Genomic DNA, 21,950 nt, shown 5'->3' on the forward strand with positions numbered 1-21,950 from the left:
CGCGCAAGATTTTCTCACACGATGCTACACAATTTAAAACTTACGAATTGTTTATTTCTTCAATTTTTCCATTTAATATTTTCTGACTGAGGTGGACCATGGGTAACTGAAACCATGGAAAGTGAAACCACAGATAAGGGGGGGGAGTATTGTATCTGCCTTTCATCTCATATGGCCTTCTCCACCTGTGTCTGTCTGTGTCCAAATTTCCCTGTTCTTTTTTACTTTTGGATTTTAAAAATCTTTTTAAATTAAAATAATTTGTAAATATTATTATTTTTAATTGAAGTATAGTTGAAGTACAGCATTGTGTTGGTTTCAGGTGTACAGCAAAGTGATTCAGTTATACACATGTATTCTTTTTCGGCTTCTTTTCCCTATAGGTTATTACAAAATATTGAGTATAGTTCTCTGAGGAGGTGCTTGGTGGTTATCATTTTAGAGATAGTAGTGTGTATATGTTAATCCCAAGCTTCTAATTAAGGACACCAGTCACGTTTTGTGAGGGCCCACCCAAACGACCTCATGTTAATTTGATCGTGTCTGCAAAGCACTTATTTCCAGATAAGGTCACATTCACAGGTACTCGCAGTTGAGACGTCAAACATCGTTTTTTTTTGGTGGGGGACCGATTCAACCCCTAGCACCATTCAAGTGTATCAGCTCTCTGAGCACTTCTCACCATCTTCACTGCAATCACCCTGATCCAAAATACCACCAACTCTTTTCCAGCAAACAATCAGAGTGCCATGGATTATTAGGGAAGTTCCCAAAGGCACACGTGGTTTCATCATTCTCCAGGACTCGTTTCACCCCTTAGCATCTTGTCTGGACAACCTGCTCCTCACTCACTCTTCCCCACCTGTGCTGTTCCATGAACATACTAGGTGACCCTTACCACAGGGCCTTTGCACAACCTGTTCCCACTACCTGGGAAACTCTCCCTCCGGCCGTCTGCTTGAGATCAGCCCTCATGGCCCCCATGCTTTAGCTGAAATGCCACCTTCTCCATGAAAGCAAGCTGGACAGTCCTGCACAGAAAATTTCAACTTCTCTTCTGCTCTCAGCTGAGGGCTCCCATTCCCCATCTACTCTTCTGCTCTTTAAACTTTCCATAGCATTTATCACCTTCTAGCATTTTCTGTGATTCGCAGATGCCTGATGTTTATGCTATAATAGAGGCTTCAGCAGAATGCAAGACATGTTTTCTTCCCTGACGTAGCCCAGTAGCCCCATGAGTCCCTCTGAACAAAGGTGAGACTCAGTAGATGTCTACTGAATGAATGAATGAATTCACGATGGATGAGTCCCTCTGCAAAAAGGCAGGACTCGGTAGATGTCTACTGAATGAATGAAAGTTAAATGCCTCTCCCGAGATCTCACTAATAAGAATCAGAAACAGGGCTCAAACTCACATTTCCATGTGGAATCCAACCTTCTTTCCACAACAGCAAAATCTAGTAGAAATACATTCACTCATGGCTACTAGCCCATTTTCAAGATGTAACCATAAGGAAAAACCGTTAAGACTCATATTAAAATAATCTATATAATGATATTTGGAGGATAAAAGGGAAACAAAACATGACCCTGAAGTACCCCTAAACATTTCATTCTCTGCTTACAGAATACAAATTTTCATCAGGACAATTTTAACTGAATCAGCTGAGACTGACCCTATGGAAATTCCTGGAGCTGTAATATGTTAAAATGGCCCCGCTCACATTTTTAGTAAAAATACAGTCTCATTTTCTTTCTTACAGTACAAGGGAGAACCAAATAATGTCAACAAACCTCAGGAGAAATAGACAAATTATACCATCAAGGCAAAAACAAATTATTGAGGAAACAAGAAGTCGGACTCAATTCCACAACAAAGCATTTGCATGCTTTTAATGCTATTGAGGAGTAGAGCATAAATCGGGTTTTCTAAAAACACTTAATTCCCCTCAATTCCAATTCTTGCTTTGCTGTTTGTAGTGGTTTGTTTGCTGTTCTATCGTCCTAAATTGCTTCCGAGAACTAGAATGTAGTCTTGATGCTAATCCAATTCAGCTATATTCATTTCCTTATTATTTTCTCAATAAGTAAATATTTTCATTTTGGAGAATGGTTCCAAAACACAATTATACCTCCCAGCAAGGGTTGTCATGCAAATTCGTAAGTCACTACTACTTTATTTTTATTTTATTTTATTTATTTATTATTATTTTTTTTTGTGGTACGCGGGCCTCTCACTGTTGCGGCCTCTCCCGTTGCAGAGCACAGGCTCCGGACGCGCAGGCTCAGCGGCCATGGCTCACGGGCCCAGCCGCTCCGCGGCATGTGGGATCTTCTCGGACCGGGGCACGAACCCGCGTCCCCTGCCTCGGCAGGCGGGCTCTCAACCACTGCGCCACCAGGGAAGCCTGGCAGTCCTATTTTTATGTAAGCAATCTCCGTATTATTCTCCATAGTGGCTGCACCAGTTTACATCCCCAGCAACAGGGCACGAGGGTCTCCTTTCCTCCACAGCCTCTCCAACACTTGTCTTGCCTCTCTGAGTCACTCCTATTTTAAGCATAAACGGTTTGGGGTGTAACATCCTTAAAGGAAAATTTAGGGGAGAAAATGTCACGTCATCTTCAGGGATCCAATCACTTACCAAACACTTGTTGGACGCTTCTTAATTCTAGGGCACTGGGTGAGTTGTTTTTGTTTTTTTTTTGACAGAACGTAAAGCCTTAACATCTTTTATTTTTTAACTTTTTAGTTTATATTGGAGTATAGTTGATTAACAATGTTGTGATAGTTTCAGGGGAACAGCGAAGTGACTCAGTTATACATAGACATGTATCTATTCTTTTTCAAATGCTTTTCCCATTTTGGTTGTTACATAATATTGAGCAGAGTTCCCTGTGCTCTACAGCAGGTCCTTGCTGGTGATCCATTTTAAATATAGCCGTGTGGACCTGTCAACCCAAACCTCCCGATCTATCCCTCCTCCCATTTCCCCCCTGGTAACCGTAAATTTATTCACTCATTCGTTCGCTTAATTATTCAAGAATTTTTGTTGGGTGCTGATTTGGGCTAGTCTCTGTCTTAACACCTAGAAGACGAATGGGGACAAAATAGATGTGGCTCCTACTTTTGGGGAAGTGTTGACCTTTTAGAGGAAGTTGTTTGAATACTTAGGAGTTGACGTGAATGTCTAAGAAGGGAAAACGGGTGCTGAGGGGCACAACGCCAGGGACTGTGAGGTCTGTCCATTCGAACTCCAGGCTTTCTCTTTCTCTTGGTCATTTTTCGGTCCAGGTTTCCCCAGTTTGCCTACTGCCACGTCCTCCTACGTCCTCCAAGAGGGCGCCTGTCCCTCAGCTCCACGCTTGCCCAAAACCCTCCTGGAGGTCAGGACTCTGCTCTGCCCAGCTGGTTTTCTTTGCATCAGAGGAGATGCTGACAGGTAGACTGAGCATCCTCGGTCAGGTGTAAAGTCATCCACCTGGAAGGACCCTCCCCAGGGAGCCCACCTTGAGTTCTTCATAGATGTGGAGAGCACCCCTGTGATTTCCTTGGGGGGGAAAAAAACCCTTCCTGACCCAAGAACCACGCAACGTCCGTGAACTCTGGGGCCAAAGGGATCTTTCTGCTGTACCGACTGGAGGGTTTGGGACAGTTCAGTAAATCGCTCGTCACAAGAGCCTGATTCCTTGGAAACTCATCTGCATGTGTGATTTTCTTTTATTTACTTTATGTCTCTGTGCTTTTAGGTCACAACTACTTTCCAAGCCTGTCATTCTGAGGCATATCTTACATCCTGATAACCTGTCCTTCTTATGGTGGTTAAAATACCCCTAATATACATCGCACCACCTGTATTCATTTCCTAGGGCCGCCATAACGAAGTGCCCCCCGCTGGGGGGCTCCACGCAACAGAAAAATCACTCTGAAGAGCAGAGCGTGGAGGCGAGGTGTAGGCACGACTGATTTCTTCCGGAGGTTCTGGGGGAAGCTCACGCCTCTCTCCCAGCTTCTGGTAGTTTCTCACAATCCTTGCGTTCCTTGGTTTACAGAGGCATCATTCCAATTTCTGTCTTTACGTTCCTACGCCGTTCTCCCCGCCTGTGTGGATCTGTGTCCAGATTTCCAGTCCTGCTGGATTAGGGTCCCTCCCTCCTCCGGCACGACTTCATTATTTCACAATGACCCTAATTCCAAATAAGGTCACATTCGGAGGGACAGAGAGTCGGGACTTTAACATATGAATCTGAGGGGCACACAATCAACTCATAACGCCGTTGTAAGCATTTTAAAATACCCGACTGGGTGGCACTGAGCACAGCCACAGTGTTGTGCGATCACCCCCTTTATGTAGTTCCAAACGGTTTTCATCACCCCAAGGGGAAACTCTGTACCCGTGAAAGCAGTCACTCCCCAGTTTTCCCTCCCTGTGGCCCCTGGCAAACACTAACCTGTTTTCTGTCCCGTGTTTAAACGCTGGCTAACGCAGGCATTTATAAATACGTCGAACGGAAGCCCGGTCTTACCTAGAGAGTTCAGATGCCTTGTGGCGCTTGGAATGGCACGCTCTCTCTGGTTCTGTCTGCAGACGGGGGCACAGGAGAACTTACATGACCGCACTCTTGGATCAGGAAATACTTTTCACCAGTGATTCGGATAACCCCATTCCAAGAGCAGGCTTTTTCAGCTCCCACGATTAAAACCAGCTGAAGAAAAGCCAACTCACTCCCTAGACAAGAACGAGATTACCGTATCTAGAAACAGAGATGAGGCTCAGGCGTGGCAAAATAAGAATAAAAAGCCCCAGGGTGATCAGGTCAGGGAGAAAAAAAAAAAAAGATATGGCCGGAGGGTGGGTGAAAGTCAGGGTCGGTCTGAGTGTTCGCAAAACTGAAATGGCAAGATTGTCATTTGTAACTGTCCGCCCTGCTCTTGCGGGCAGATAAAGTGGCGAGATGGCTGGTGTGTCAATCTTGTTTGGAATGCTGAGTCCTAGGGAGACTGGGGCGGGGTAGCACGCCCAGTGGGCTCCCGAAGCCTTTTCTTGTCCCCCCGTTTCTTGTAGGCAAGACTGCAGCCTCCGAGACCTTCCCAGAGTTCCCAAGGGCGGATGTGGAACAGTTGCTAATCAAGTCCCTGCTGACCAGAGACCCTGCACACGCCCTGATCTTATCAGCAACCCCACCCTTGAACTATTGCTATAAACGCATCAAATCCTCCCAAGGTGGGATACCTAGTTTTTCGAGGGCAGGAGCCCGCTGTGCCCCCCTCTGTCTGGCAAAGCAATAACGCTCTCCTTTACTACTTCGCCCCAAACTCTGTCTCTGAGATTCGATCTGGCGCCGGTGCAGACAAGCTCAGTGTTTGACATCACTTAGCAGGCTCCGACACGTGTGTCCAGTGAGCAAATCAACTCAACAAAACATGTCAGACTACATAAGACTGGCCATTTCCCCAAAACCTTTAGATTCCAAAACATTTCATCATGAGCTCAAAATATGCCTTACATTATGCTATGAGGCTATATATATATACCCAACAAACACAAGCATTGGATTTCCCTGAGCGCCAAATGAAAACTGGGGAGCTGTGCAAAGGAGTTCATTTTTCTATTACTTTCTTCTCTTTTGTTGCTGCGGTTCATGGCGAGAACACTGGTGTTTGGTTTTGTTTTGGTTTTCTCTGCGTTGGAGCTGCCGATGGAATCAGACGGACATGCAAAGGTCAGCGAGTTCTGAGAGGCGACCATGGGATTTATTTTGTGTTTTGGTTTACATCGATGGGTTGCACAGCGTGGGAATGGAAATAGCATTTACGGAGGAAATGCTAGATGGGAGGCACAGGGAAGGTCGGGCAGCTAGGATCAAAGCAACATCCTCAAGGTTGTGACAACCCCTTGGCCATGTTTTGGGGAAGCTCAGCTTTGCTCAGCAGCGTGTCAGGCTGCTGCGGTCACACAGCTCAAGGGAACATCTAAGCTTCTATAAACAAAACACAGTGAAACAACACACTGCAGATGTTAAAATACAATAGGAAAAAAAATGGATGACCATAAAATCATCTTAGATCCCTTTCAAGAACAAGTTCTTGCAAAACAGACTTCTACTCTTTATAAAAGAAGCCACAGAATTATCCGAATAGATGTTCCCCTTTACGATTTGCTTTAAACTTAAAAATAGATGTATATTTGGATGGTATCCTGTAAAATTGAACTCCATTTCTGTAAACCTAGTGTCCTTTTCATCCAGTGACTGAAAATAGCTGGAAGACAGCCAGTGTTTGAAACACTCTGAACAACCACAAGGTAATCCGTAATTTGGGACTATTAACTGATCTCTTTCTACATTAGGTTCACTGACAAAGTCTGGTCAGGCTGTTGAAACAAACTGTTTGGCTGCAAGTTTACTATGTCTGTCCTTCATCATCGTTTTCTTTCAACGTGATTTTCTTTTCCTTCATAAATGGAAGAACCACTGGTAAGGTCACATGGGGTAAAATAAATATGGGGGTCGGAGTCTTCTAGCGTAACCAACCAAGAAATGTTTCTTTTTTACAAGGGCTGTGGCTACATGAAATCTCTCTCCAGAGACAGGCAAAACCAACGCTATCCATTTAGCATCTGTAGTTTCTCTTCATCACTTTATGATACAGTTAAAATAATTTTCATTGTCCTGAAAAGAGGACCACCCCGGACAATAGATTTTTACCAAGAGTAAAAAAAAAAAAATTCCAAGAAATGCCATTAAAACAAGTCCTATTCTCCTCCCAGCTGCCTTTTCTGTGAAGCAATGTTAAAACGCAGTAGCTGTGTGAATGCATCGTTTGATGGACTTACTTTGTTTTTTAACAGAAAATGTCTTATAAATCACACGTCAACCTTTTCTTTTTTGAGCTAAGAAAATTTGAGAGCATAAGGCATATAGTAATATGCAGAGTGTGTGAAGGGACTTCCCTGGTGGCACAGTGGTTAAGAATCCACCTGCCAATACTGGGGACACGGGTTCGAGCCCTGGTCAGGGAAGATCCCACATGCCGCAGAGCAGCTAAGCCCGTGCACCATAACTACTGAGCCTGCGCTCTAGAGCCCACGGGCCACAACTACTGAGCCCGGCTGCCAAAACTACTGAAGCCTGCAAGCTCTAAGGCCCACATACTGCCACTACTGAGCCCGCGTGCTGCAACTACTGAAGCCCGCGCGCCTAGAGCCCGTGCTCTGCAACGAGAGAAGCCACCGCAATGAGAAGCCCGCGCACCGCAATGAAGAGTAGCCCCCGCTCGCTGCAACTAGAGAAAGCCTGCGCGCAGCAACGAAGACCCAACGCAGCCAAAAATAAATAAATAAATAAATAAATAAATTTATATTAAAAAAGAGAGTGTGTGAGTAGACCACCTGGGCATATACCCTGAGAAAACCATAATTCAAAAAGAGTCATGTAACACAATGTTCATTGCAGCTCTATTTACAATAGCCCGGAGATGGAAGCAACCTAAGTGCCCACCAACAGATGAATGGGTAAAGAAGATGTGGCACATATCTACAATGGAATATTACTCAGCCATAAAAAGAAATGAAATTGAGTTATTTGTAGTGAAGTGGATGGACCTAGAGTCTGTCATACAGAGTGAAGTAAGTCAGAAAAACAAATGCCGAATACTAACACATATATAGGGGATCTAAGAAAAAAAAAAAGGTCATGAAGAACCTAGGGGTAAGACGGGAATAAAGACACAGACCTACTAGAGAATGGACTTGAGGACACGGGGAGGGGGAAGGGTAAGCTGGGATGAAGTGAGAGAGTGGCATGGACATATATACACTACCAGATGTAAAACAGATAGCTAGTGGGAAGCAGCCGCATAGCACGGGGGGATCAGCTCGGTGCTTTGTGACCACCTAGAGGGGTGGGATAGGGAGGGTGGGAGGGAGAGGCAAGAGGGAGGAGATATGGGGATATATGTATATGTGTAGCTGATTCACTTTGTTATACAGCAGAAACTAACACACCATTGTAAAGCAATTATACTCCAATAAAGATGTGAAAATTTTTTTAAAAAAAATTATACAATTTTTAAAGGTTACTTTCCATTTACAGCTATTACAAAATATTGGTACAAAACAAAGTTATGGTTACCAATGGGGAAAGGGGGGGAGGGATAAATTGGGAGATTGGGATTGACACATACACACTACTATATATAAAATAGACAACTAGTAAGGACCTACTGTACAGCACAGGGAACTCTACTCAATACTCTGTAATGACCTCTATGGGGAAAGAATCTGAAAAAAAGTGGATACATGTGTATGTATAACTGATTCACTTTGCTGTACAGCAAAAACGAACACAACATTGTTAATCAGCTATACTCCAATAAAAATTAATTTAAAAAATATTGGCTATATTCCTCGTGCTGTACAAAACTGGGGGATTTATACCGCATGCTTTCTCGTGGTAACCTCACAGTGTTGTCTTCCGTGCGTTCTCTTTCTTGCTTTTGCTCTTACAGGTGAGAAAGCTCAAATTCAGACAGCTCAGTGTGAAAGCCCAGAGTTGAATCTGATGCGCCTGGTTATAACGTCAGGGTTTGCCCACTGCCTCCAGACACTGTGGAATGCCGTTATTCAACTTGGTTTTCAAAGAAATGTCATACGTGTAGCCATACCCTGAAGCGTGTGTCAAAACCAAGGGAGCATGAAAAGCCCCTTGCACGTTTCCAGTCCTACTCGTGCAGTTCACAGAGTGAACGTATTCTTTTTTGTCCAGTAAGCCATCTTTTTAGAAAAGCAGAAAGACAAGATGTGCAGTATCTCAAAAAAGTGTCAAATGCATAAAAGTCAAGGTCTTGTCGACAGGATGAAAAATTTGCACTGGGTGTGGCCATCCTAAGCAGGAGGATTGCGGGGAGAGGGGATATATAAATTACTTTTAAGCTACTGTCTGGATTGGTATTTAGAAACAAGTAAATGGGCCTGATTTGTTCCAGACGTGTCCTCGGATGTACAATAGACATTCTATCTCCCTTAGCTGAGTCAGAACTGGGGAATCTCTCTATTTGTCTATCTAAAGATGTTGCCCCAAACAAATGGGAGATCTCACTGTGCAAAGTAATTTCCAGAAGTTGCATCCATTTTAGAAGGAATGTAACATAAGATGGAGAGGAAACCAAACACAGAGAGATCGTCAGAGCCGCATGCATCTGGTTTTCATTTGGGCTGTATGTTTATTTTCGTCGTGTAACTTTCATTTTCCAAGTGGCTGGCGGGTAAAAGGTTTTAACTGATGCAACTCTTTTTCCAACTGGCAACTTTCTGGCTGTCATCCCGAGACTGTGTCCCATGGTTCCATGAAAATACATTGACGACAGAAAACCTCCGCCTCCAGGTTTATTCAGACCCTTGCAAAAATCCTTCTTAATGGATCACACATGTTCTAGGGTGGCTAAGGTATCAGGCTCTCCCAGGAGCGAGAAGGAGCTTGGAGGAATCCCATTTCCCCCTCTACCACCTACTCAGTACATCAAGTCCCTTGGATTCCATGGAGTGGTCAAAAGGCCAATTAAGTAGAAATAAAGGCAAGCTTTATTCAGTTTATACTTTATCTCTAATCATTCATTTCTACATGAATCAGACTTGGTATATCTCTCTTTCCTTTGAAAGCAGGATTCTCTCTAAGCAAAGACTTGTAGATGGCTGGGCTGTAGGTTGGACACCTTATTCTTCTAATTCCCCCAAATCTTGCTTTGTGTATTTAAGTGCTTTGCTACCAGGTCCAAAGAACGTTAGCATGTTTGTAACTTTTTGGCGAAAATTGATCGCTTCATACTAGCTTTCTTTATCCATAGCTTTCTTTTTTTTTAACTTCCTGAAGTCTTTTTTACTTGACTTGAATAGGGCTCCAGAAAGTTCTTCTTCAGTTACTCACCATTTTAGTGTTTTCATATCTTTATCTTAGCCTTTCTTGGTTTCAGACCCTTTCAAACTAGCAAGAACCTAGATTTTTTTTTTTTAAACCCGATCTGAGAGTTCATATCTGTCAAGAGAGACTTCATCCGTTTATACGTACTGCAATTGCTAATATTTATAAATTTCATTTTGGGTGCTTATTTTACAATTTCTAGGAACCGTTTCCTTTCTTCGCTTCTATTATTTCTCTTCTATGATACCTAAATAAAAAAAAAATATTTCTCCCATGTTTTTAAGAGGAAGCTGTTTTCAGTCTTCATTATTTAGTGATTAAATTTAATACGCCTAATAACTTCAGCAGAAAAATAATGAAGCTCAGGTTTACTGTCTTCTCAAAGAGGTGACTTGCTTTAACTCTGTTCCATTTTCATTCTGCAAGTTATATCACTGCTAACTTCGGCCCCACCTTTGCTTGTATGCCTTCATGGAGTCGTAATTTTATTATTGGTGCTGGCTTTGATGGGGTCAGTGTTAGATCGGTTTCACACTCTGGTCCTTTTCTCCTTTTGCTCACAGTGTTTCTTGCATCCCCTTCCTTCATCTGACTCCAACATTGTCCTTCCTGTGAGTTTCCTTTTGAAGTCCCAACAATGAGGGTCCGTGAGAGGGAAACACTCTGGCTTTGGGGAAACACCCGGGCTCTGCACTATGTCTTTATTTCCTCTGTACTCTTTGGGGAAACACTTTGGCTTTGCACTATGTCTTTATTTCCTCTGTACTCAGAATAGACTCGACTCAGCATAGAATCTTAGACATCCAGAAATTTCTCTTTCATGCTTAAAAGACATACTTCTAGCTTCCAGCCTTCCTGATGGTGTAGAGATGTCTTCTCTGGGTCTTACCGGATACTTTGAGGTCACCTGGCTATTTTAAGTTTTCCCCTCTGTTTCTGAATGTCCACCATGTTCCTGCTATGTGTTTGATGGTGTGTTTATTTTTCCATACCATGATTTTTCAACTGGGGAATTAAAGTTGTTCACACATGTACACACTGCTGTATTTATTTTTTATTTATTTATTTATTTTTAAATTATGGTCATATCTCATTTAAAAATTTATTTTTATTTTTGGCTGCGTTGGGTCTTCGTTGCTGCGCGTGGGCTTTCTCTAGTTGCGGCGAGCGGGGTCTCCTCTTTGTTGCAGTGCATGGGCTTCTCATTGCAGTGGCTTCTCTTGTTGCGGAGCATGGGCTCTAGGCGTGCAGGCTTCAGTAGTTGTGGCACATGGGCTCAGTAGTTGTGACTCACAGGCTCTAGAGCTCAGGCACAGTAGTTGTGGCGCACGGGCTTAGCTGCTCCGCGGCATGTGGGATCTTCCCAGACCAGGGCTCGAACATGTGTCCCCTGAACTGGCGGTTAGATTCTTAACCAATGCGCCACCAGGGAAGTCTCGACAATGCTATATTTAAAATGGATAACCAGGGCTTCCCTGGTGGCGCAGTGGTTGAAAGTCCGCCTGCCGATGCAGGGGACGTGGGTTCGTGCCCCGGTCCAGGAAGATCCCACGTGCCGCGGAGCGGCTGGGCCCGTGAGCCATGGCCGCTGAGCCTGCGCGTCCGGAGCCTGTGCTCCGCAACGGGAGAGGCCACAACAGTGAGAGGCCCGCGTACCGCAAAAAAAATAAATAAATAAAATGGATAACCAATAACATCCCAATACGCAGGCGTCTTTAGTTTTTTTTGTTACCTTAACCATCAGCTTTCTATTTTTCAGAATTGTGTTGCAAACTGTGTTCTGCTGTCTCCCTTTCTCTTTGTGCATAATTATGCAGTTTAATCATGTCCTCTCATTTCTGTAGGGTTTGCCTCCATATTTATTACAAATGCTTCTTTTCAGGAACGGCCTCAGGCTGCCACCTGGGAAATCATGAGTTCTGCACCATTAGAACAGTCTGTCTGAGAAGAACATTTCTGTATGCTTGACATTTGGGGCCACGTGGTACAAACCCGATTAAATAGTTTATTCTTAAATTGTGCTGTTTGATGAATGCAAGTCTTTGCCCTAGGGGTCTGGAATCTGAAGAGCTGAAATTGTGATGTAGGTACTTCAGCCTTCATGACAGATCCCCAGTAAAATTCCTGGACACCGAGGCTCGGGGGGGCTAATCTGACTGGCCCGAGTTCAGATGTGTCGTCACATACCACTGCTGGGACCATTAGCCACGTAACTCCACCGGGAGAGGACGCCTGGAAGTATGTGCCTTGCTTCTCCTGGACTTTGTCCCACAGACCTTCAGGCTTTGCTAATTTTAAGGAAGGAGGATGAGAGGATGCTCTGGGCTAATGGTAACGTCTACCTCAATAGGGTTGGTCGCACAGACATATTTATTTGTCGAAACTTATCATAGGGTACACTTAATATTTATGCCTTTCATTGTATGTAAACTTTACCTAGAAATAATTTTAAACAAATAGTAAAACCTAGTTAATGATACGTATACTGAAAGTTTCAGGGTAGCCTGTGTAGATGTCTGTACGTATTTTAAAATGTCTCCAAAAGAAGCGTAGAATAATGGATGGAAATTGGGATAGATAAATGGACAGATAGGCCTACAAAGCAAGTCTAGTAAAATGTCAATGCTTCACTCTGGGTGATGAGTACATGAGTGTTCAGTGTAAAATCTTTTCAAATTATATGTTGAAAATTTTTCCTAATAAAATATTTGAAAAAATCAAAATTGGAACATTACAACAAACTCTCCATTTTTACTGTGATTTTGAAACAGAAGTATTGTTCTCAATAAAGTTTCCTCAAGAAAAAATAAATAAATAAAATGGATAACCAAGAAGGACCTACTGTATAGCACAGGGAACTCTATTCAATATTCTGTAATAACCTAAATGGGAAAAGAATCTGAAAAAAAAGAGGTACATGTATACGTATAAGTGAATCACGTTACTGTACACCTGAAACGAACACAACATTGTTAATCACCTATACTCCAATATAAAATAGAAAGTTAAAAAAACAGTCATGCCCAGATCTGCTAAAATGAGCAACCACTGTTTCTTCAAGTATGACTCGGCCCCTTCTTTCTTTTTTTTTTAAAATTTTCTTACCAATTGCGTGACCTTAAAATTAAAAAAAAAAAAAAAGTCCACAACTATTCTGGTTCTTAATTTTCTCCTCTGGGTCAGATAATCTCCAAAGATCCTTCCAACTTTAGAGACACAAGACTACAATTCTATCACTTAAGAGGAGAACATGACAGAAACTCTAAGTGGACACATTTTCTTTGTCTCCTTGTTTTTCTCCCCTTGAAAAATTTTTAAACTTTTAATGCTTATGAGATTATAGATTCAAAAAGTGTTGCAAAAATAGGACAGGGAGGCCCCTCTCTCTCTCTCTCTCGTATGTTTTTAATATTTTAATATTTACAAGGGAAACATTTACTAATACACAAATTATTCAGATTAGCTGACTTTGCAGTTTAAATGTCCTTGGAATCATTTCACTGTTTCCTTTATATTTTTTTCTCCCAAATTCCTGTCACTGTTTTTTTTAAAAATTATAGTTGATTTAAAATATTATATTAGTTTCGGGTATAAACAAAGTGATTCAAAACTTTTATAGTCTGTACTCCATTTCCAGTTATTACAAAATCTTGGCTATATTCCCTGTGCTGTACAATGTGCCTTTGTTTTATACACAGTAGTTTATAACTCTTACTCTCCTCCCCCTATGTTGCCCCTCCCCGCTTCCCTCTCCCCACGGGGAACCACTAGTTTGTTCTCTATATGAGTGAGTCTATTTCTTTTTTGTTGTATTCACACCAAAGAGTGCTTCTGTATTATTCATCTATCTTCCTTATTCCTGCTACATTAAAACCAATTTCTTAAAAATTGAGGTATAGTTGATTGACAATATTATATTAGTTTAAAGTGTACAAAGTAGTGATTCCAAATTCTTATAGATTATACTCCATTTATAGTTATTACAAAATACTGGCAATACTCCCTGTGTTGTACAATATATCCTCATAGCTTATTTATTTTATACCCAGTAGTTTGTTCCTCTTAATCCCCTCCCCCTATCTTGCCCCTCCCCGCTTCCCTCTCCCCACTGGGAACCACTAGTTTCTTCTCTGTATCTGTGAGTCTGCTTCTGTTTTGTTATATTCACTAGTTTGTTGTACTTTTGTTGAGATTCCACATATAAGTGATATCATACAGTGTTTGTCTTTCTCCGTCTGACTGACTTCCCTTAGTATGATAACCTCTAGGTCCATCCATGTTGCTGCAAATGACATGATTTCATTCTTTTTCATGGCTGAGTAGTGTTCCATTGTGTACACGTACCCCATCTTCTTTATCCATTCCTCTGTCGATGGACATTTAGGTGGCTTCCACGTCCTGGCTATTGTAAATAGTGCTGCTGTGAACACTGGGGTGCGTACATCTTTTCTAATTCGAGTCTCGTCTGGACCCATGCCCAGGAGTGGGATTGCTGGATCAAGTAACCCTCACTCTTAGCTTAACACAAGTCCCACCTTCGTTCTGCTCTGGGGTTGCCTTCCTGCATCCTGTCGCTCCCTTTCCACCCACTATTCCAGCGTATGAATCCTTCCCATTCTGCCCCCCGCATTCTGCTCTAACGATATTTTCTTATTCAGCTTCTCAGCGGCAGCAGAATGTGTTCCCCTCTCTCCTCTAGGGCAGCACCTTCCCACGGTCTCTCTGGACAGCAGCCGCTCATTCACGTCCTCTCCATCAATCGCGAGGCCAGCGGAGGCGGTCGAGCCTTGCAGATTCTGTACTTCATTGGAGATTTGCATCCCGCAATCACGTCTGCTTTCCGCCTCCCGAACTTCTCACCAGGCGCCAACTCTCGGACGATCATTCCATCCGCGGGGGTGATGGGGGCCTCTGTGGGTGTTTCCCTTCATCTTGAGCAATGAACTCTGTGTTCCGAGCCGTGCACACCTGGCATCCCATCGCCTCTCAGGAGAACCTTCTCCAAAGCGACTACATCTGAACAGAAAGGCAAACTGGGACAGCACACCTCGTTTCGTGTGAGTGGAAAGCTGGAAACCCGTCGACGTTTCCAATCAGAATACACTTGGCTCAGGTCCGGGGGGCTGGCTTTTCGCGCGGAGCCAGCAGAACATTCTTTTTGCCTTCCACCTTCTCCGCGGCAGATTCCGGAAGTAGTTTTCCCATGGAGTGAATAAGAACAATAAATGAGAGACTCACCAAACAGATAAATCAGCAATTTTATTGCTTAAAGACTGATCACGCAAACACAGTGCAGTGTTTTGTCACTGTGACGCAGTCTAGCGGATAAACAGAAGCGTTGCTTGGGGGGAAAAAGTCGAGGGAGCTGGAAAAATACTCAGAAATAATGTCTTGTGTCAAATCTCACAGAAGCTGGGTTTAAATGCTTCCTGTCACTCATTAGCATTTGTAGCAGCCGTCCTCAAGCCCATTCATGAGGAAGTCTAAGAAATATGATCTGAAGACTGCACTGAAAAGTTTGTGCCCAGGAAGCAACGTGGCATTTCAAATGCTCTCTGTATTTCTAGTGGCAAATTTACTAACACACCAACTCAAATATTTAACTTCATGTAATACGTCACTTGCTGTACAAATGCTCTTCCGGAGCAGCGAAAAAGGTTATTTTACAGAGAAATGATGCTAAAGGAATTTACTGTTTGTTTTTTTTCATTTGCCCTTATTCTCATGTATCAGAAAGTCCGCAAGCAAACACAGCAATGGCATTACCAGACTTACTTATCTTCTCTGTTGCAGGTAACGTGGGTTATGAAACTTCGTATCTTCCGAAGCAACTGTTCCTCTGCACTTTTTTTATGACGGAAATTTCTAAATGCTACGCAAAGGGGCAAAGACACGAAACACGCAGTGTTTACCTAAATGCTATAGTCATTCCTTATTTTTCCATATGTCACATGTTCCTGAAACTGTAAATTCATACGCCCGAAATAGTTCTTCAGAATTCAACGTCATCTAAATGATCAGATACGTCAGGGAATGTGAATCTGAATTTTGAAATATAGGCTATAGTTCTTAAAAACAGGAAATTTATTCGGACTGTTCTAGCAATACACTGACCCTGATGAAAAAGCAGACATAGCCTATCTGGGTACAGCACTGACTTTGAATCCCAGTCTAATGTAATATTTAGAACCGCTGTGATTTTTTTTAATAAGAAGGAAGACGGTTATATGTACATAAGCTGAGAATAGAGCTTGTTGATCAAAACACGAAATCTTGCAGGGCTATGAAGGTAGAGATGACCAGGCATTTGGGGGAAGTTTATAGAAATGATCCTTTATCCCCCAGGGAACACAGCAAGACCACACCCTACCTGCACCCCACCCCAATACTGGTACGTTGGACAATGTTAACGGATGCTGACCAACGGCAATTGGGCAGAAGACGGGTCCCATTAAAAACAAAAATCTCCCACAGCAGCGTCCCAAGGGATCAGTCTGTTCTACATACAAGAAAGAAGAGAACACGTATCTGTAGGAACCTTAAACGTAACAGTAAGACTAATCTCTTTTCTAATGTACTTGTAGACGTGACGTCACCGTCGCCTTTGTCACATCGGTTGCACCGAACAAAGCTGGTCCGTGGTGGAAAAGGTCTACACAAGAGTGTGAGTGTTAGGAGGGGAAGACCACGGGGATCCCTCCTAGGGGCTGCTCACCCCAGAGAATGGCTCAAGAGAATCCCCCCATGGGGAACAACCCCGTTGGGCTTTGCAGGAACTAGACGTAACTATTTCTGTCCTAACCCACTGAGATTTGGAGACTGTTTTTACTACTCTTAGCACAAGCTGCCCTGCACCAGATTCCTTTCTGAAACTCTCGAGTGGGAGCTTCAAGGTGACAGATCTGAGCCTTCGGAAGGCAAAGTGTTCCTACGATGTGTGTCCTTCCTGGATGTCAGGTTACAGCTTTACGGACCTGGTCCCTGCCTTTGTCCACGTAAATGACCAAGGGGACACGCCTGCAGCCAGGCCTTGGAGCTTGGCTGTCACAAAAGTCCAAAGACGTTTCACGAGAGCAAAACCACAGTCACATTCTATGAAAGGTTGATTTCTTTTTTTTTTTTTTACCGCATGGATACAGATACTGTTACTTCAATGGTCTTCCTACTTCCCCTTACATCTGCAAAAGTGAAAATGAAGGCAGGTTGTGGTTTCTGAGTTTACACTTCACGGGACGTTTTGAACAATCTAATCCAGGACATGAAGATAGTCTTAGGCTCTTTGTCTCTTTAAAAATACGATTTCCTCATCCTCCTACACTGTTGGCGGGAATGCGAACCAGTGCAGCCACTATGAGAACAGTATGGAGGTTCCTTAACAAAATCAGTATAGAGCTACCATATGATCCAGCAATCCCACTCCTGGGCATATGTCCAGACAAAAGCATAATTCAAAAAGATCCGTGCACCCCAATGCTCACAGCAGCACTATTCACAATAGCCAAGACACAGAAGCCACTTAAGTGTCCAACAACAGAGGAATGGATAAAGAAGATGCAGTGCATATATACAGTGGAATACTACTTAGCCATAAAAAAGAATGAAACAATGCCATTTGCAGCAACATGGACAGACCTGGAGATGATCATATGAGTGAAGTAAGTCAAAGACAAATACCATATGATGTTGCTTATATGTGGAATCTAAGAAAATGAAACAAATGAATTCATTTACAAAACAGAAATAGACTGACAGACAGAAAAAAAAAAAAAAACTTACGGTTACCAAAGGGGAAAGGGAGGGATAAATTAGGAGTTTGGGATTAACATATACACACGACTATATATAAAACAGATAAATAACAAGGACCTACTGTATAACACAGGGAACTCTATTCAGTATCTTTTAATAACCTAAAATCGAAAAGAATCTGAAAATATATATATATGTGAAACTGAATCACTTTGCTGTACACCTGAAACACTGCAAATCAACTGTACTTCAGTTAAAAACAAGAAAACAATGACACACCACAGTGATCTCTTTCTGCAGAAGGTCCATTAATCTACACGTTGAAATCCCTCCTGGCCACGTCACAAAGGATGCCCTGTTCCAGCAGAGCTCCTCTCCCTCAAAAGCATGAAGCGGTATCCTCTGCTCTCGGTCTGGAAAGCGTCCTTGAGGTCTCCTCCCGAGAACGGTCACTGGGGGAACGCATCTTTAATTGCTACCAAAAAACCCCCAAAAACAAAAAAAGCATTTGGCCACACAGGATGTGAAAGATAAAGTTTAATTTGCTGATGATTGCATGTGGGCTCCGAAGACAGATGATTTATCTCTGACACTTGGCGGCAACCTTGAGGACGCTGAGCCTCTTGTTTACATGCTTTGGAGTTTGTGCAACTGTACGGTACGGAGAGGCTCTGGAGGGATGTTTAGCTTTCTTTCTGAGCTTATGATTACCATGGACGTGGAAGCATGAGGCTCAGAGGAATGTGCAGGGGTCATTTAGAGAAAGCAATTCCAGACTCGTTCCAAGGATTGCAATCCTGGAGCAGCTGTGATTTGGGGGTGCTTCTCACACTCTTTGTGACACCTACGAACTCCCCTTGGGAGGCTCCAGTACAAAATGTGTCGGAAAGGCTGTCAAACATCGAAAGCTTATACTCTCTCCAGAACCCAGGTTGTCAACAAAGCTTGGCGTATTACTTTCCTGTGGCTGCTATAAGGAAATACCATAAATTGGGTTGGCAAGACAGTGAGAAGTTACCCTCTTCCAGCTCTGGAGGTCAGAAGTCTGAGACCAAGGTGTCAGCAGGCCTGGTTTCTCCTAGAGGCTCCTGGGGAGAATCTGCTCCACCCACCATCCCTCAGCAGCTGACGGCGGCTGTCGGTAATGCTTGGTGTTCTTCGGTTTGTAGACACATCACTCCCATCTCTGTTTCCAGAGTTACACCCCATTCTCTGAGCCGTCCTCGTTTTTAAGGACACCCTCATGGGATTTCCTGTTCGGCCTGCTGCAGGATGACCTCATCGTAATTAGTTACACCTGCAAAGACCCTCTTTCCAAAGACAATCACATTCAGAGATCCAACAGGAACATAAATTCGGGGAGAAGCTGGTCACCCTATTCAAGGCTCCTTCTCTTTCCTTAAACAGATGATGGGGGCCTCGAGTTTCTCCTTTTCATCCTTCCACAGAAAAATAAATGTTTCTTTTGCATTGGAAAACCTGTGTGCCAAACCCCAGCCCAGAGGGACCGGAGGGGACCGTTACTTCTCAACTATAGGTTTCAAGGAAAGCCTCTCCCCAAATATTTTATTGCATTTCCAAATGAGATCCGTGCAAACATCACAACGGTGTTGACGGGTCTTGGGTCTCAGCCTATGCACACATTCACTCTGAAAGAAGTTTAAAAGACTCTTCCCCCCACACAGAGAAAAGGTCGGCTTAAGTGCAACCATCTTTGCATTTTTCATATTCATACCTTGTCAGTTTTCACTAACCCTGCAAGTTAAGAATATCCAAAGAGCGATTTATGTCTCTGGGTTTTATAGCTGTTTCCCTTCTCCCTGGCGCCAGGGTGGCCCCAAGACAAGCTCCACGTCAAACAGTTTAAATCCTTCCATGTTTATTGACTGCAGTGAAAGGAGATCTCTGGACGGGCAACATATCTACAGAAACTACCGATTAACAACGGCTGAGGGATATTGCCATATATACACACACACACACCACATCTTCTTTTCCCACTCATCTACTGATGGGCACTTAGGTTGCTTCTCAGCCGTAAAAAAGAATAAAATAGTGCCATTTGCAGTCACATGGATGGACCTAGAGACGATCAGACTGAGTGACGTCAGTCAGACAGAGACAACTATCCTAGGGTATCACTTGTATGTGGAATCTAAAAAAATAATACACATGAATTGATTTACAAAACGGAAACAGACTCACAGACGCAGAAAGTAAACTTATGGGTACCAAAGGGGAAAGGGAGGAGAAGCATCAACTAGGAGTTTGGGGTTAGCAGATACAAACTCCTATGTACAAAACAGATATACAACAAGGATTTACTGTAGAGCACAAGAAACTCTGTTCAGTATCTTGTTGTCACCTATAATGGAAAAGAATATCTATCCATCTATCTATAACTGAATATATATATATAACTGAATCACTTTGTTGTACACCTGAAACTATTCCAATATTATAAATCAACTATCGTTCAGTAAAAATAATATAAAAACGGCAATGAACTGGCATTTATCAACGGTCAATAGGTTATTGACAACGTAGCTTGTGCACAGGCTTATGAGCTAGCTGTGCTGATCACACTGCAGCACCTGCCTTTTAAGTGACCTCATTCCACCCAGACAAGGGAAGAGGAGGGGGTGTAGGGAAGAGAGACGGGAAAACAGGTTGGAGAGACAGATGGGTCCAAAAAATGCATGGCCAGGTACTGTATGTGAAGGAGTGTGAATGTCGTCCTCCGTGTGACGGGAAGTCAGCGGACAGTTTTAGGTAAGGAAGATGGTGGAAGGTTTACGCTTCTGAACATCCTTCGGCTGGCGCGCAGAAAAGACTATGTGGGGTGACGGTGTACGCAGACGCTCAGCCGTGGGGCTATCGCAGGCGTGCAGGTAAGAGAGGGGGATGGATTTAAGGAGCAGCTCTCTTAGAGATGAAGGAAAGGGACCGGTTCGGGATAGGCTCTGGAGGCAGAAACACCATCCTATGAACTGGATGCTGTTCTAGGGGACGTGGAGGGGAGGACAGATGTCAGGAACGGACCATGGGTTTTGCTCTTGGCCGTGGAACCAAGACTGATGGAGGAGGTATAACGGGAAGTGACCGAGAGCTCCCTTGCCGACATAACTTTTGAGATTTGTAGTGGATAATCCCAACGTGAAGAGGAAGGGGGGTATCCTAGGAGGTTCTTGGCTTCCGTGACAAATATATGAAGATCAAAGCGACGTCAGTTATGCTCAGGAACGAGAATGGATTCTAAATTCTGAGTCGCACGAGGAGCATACGCCTGAATTAGAAAACGCTGAAAATCCAGTGCTACTGTTCCCTTGATATTCACAGATGGCCCTTCCGAGAGATTTCATTTTGCACACGCGTGTTTGCAAAGGCCTCTTTGGAGCCACACTCTTCTTTGCCCCCCATACAAATACTTCTCTGTGTGTAAAGCCCTCGTCTTTGCTGGAAGGGTCGCTGTCTCTCTGCCTCTGGGTTTTGGAAGCAGTAGCTCCCTATTGCTCCTGGAGAAGCTCCTGACCCGCACGGAACGGAAATCAAACCATCTACTGACGTCTTGGGTAGCAAGGCTGTGAGGACAGGCTACATATTCAGATCGAGATATTCAAGGACCTGACTGTCTTCTCCCTTTTTTTCTTATCTGTGGGAAGCTAGGGTGCAGCTGCCGTGGCTGAAATTGGGGGAAATGTAGGCACTGCAGAATCTCTTTATGTTTCAGAAACTACGACAGTAGATGTCAAAAACACGTATCCCCTGTGACTCACTCGCCCGCGTTTCCTAGGAATTTCACGGCTTTGTATTAGACAAACATTCACTGAGCGGCTGAAATAGGACCAGTACTGCATGTGGCTTTATCCACACAAGGTAAATAGGCTTCATTCTTATCTTGAAGAAGAGGTTTCCCCATGTAGTCTGGAGGAAAGAAATCCTTTCAGCTCAGGGCACTCTGTTAAAAAAAAAAAAAAAAAAAGGCACATACAGTGCACTGCAAGGGGACAGGGAGAACCCGTATAAAAAGGACTACGGAGAAATGAAAACCAGAAATGCTCACTGGCTTTCTCCGTGTCACTTGGCAACACTTCTTTCCATCCGAGAGAGTGGAAGATGAAGCAGAAAGTACACAAATGATCCAACAGATGCTCAGACCCTTACACACAAATGCCTGTTAAATGGCTCATAACCTCCTTGGGCCAGCCCTGCCCCATGCCATCCGCCATGATGTTCTGCTATCTTGGCAACACCGATATGCACTGAGATTCCTCACGGAAAATG

This window comes from Stenella coeruleoalba (assembly GCF_951394435.1).
Source record: "Stenella coeruleoalba genome assembly, chromosome: X".
In the NCBI taxonomy this organism is placed as follows: Eukaryota; Metazoa; Chordata; class Mammalia; order Artiodactyla; family Delphinidae; genus Stenella; species Stenella coeruleoalba.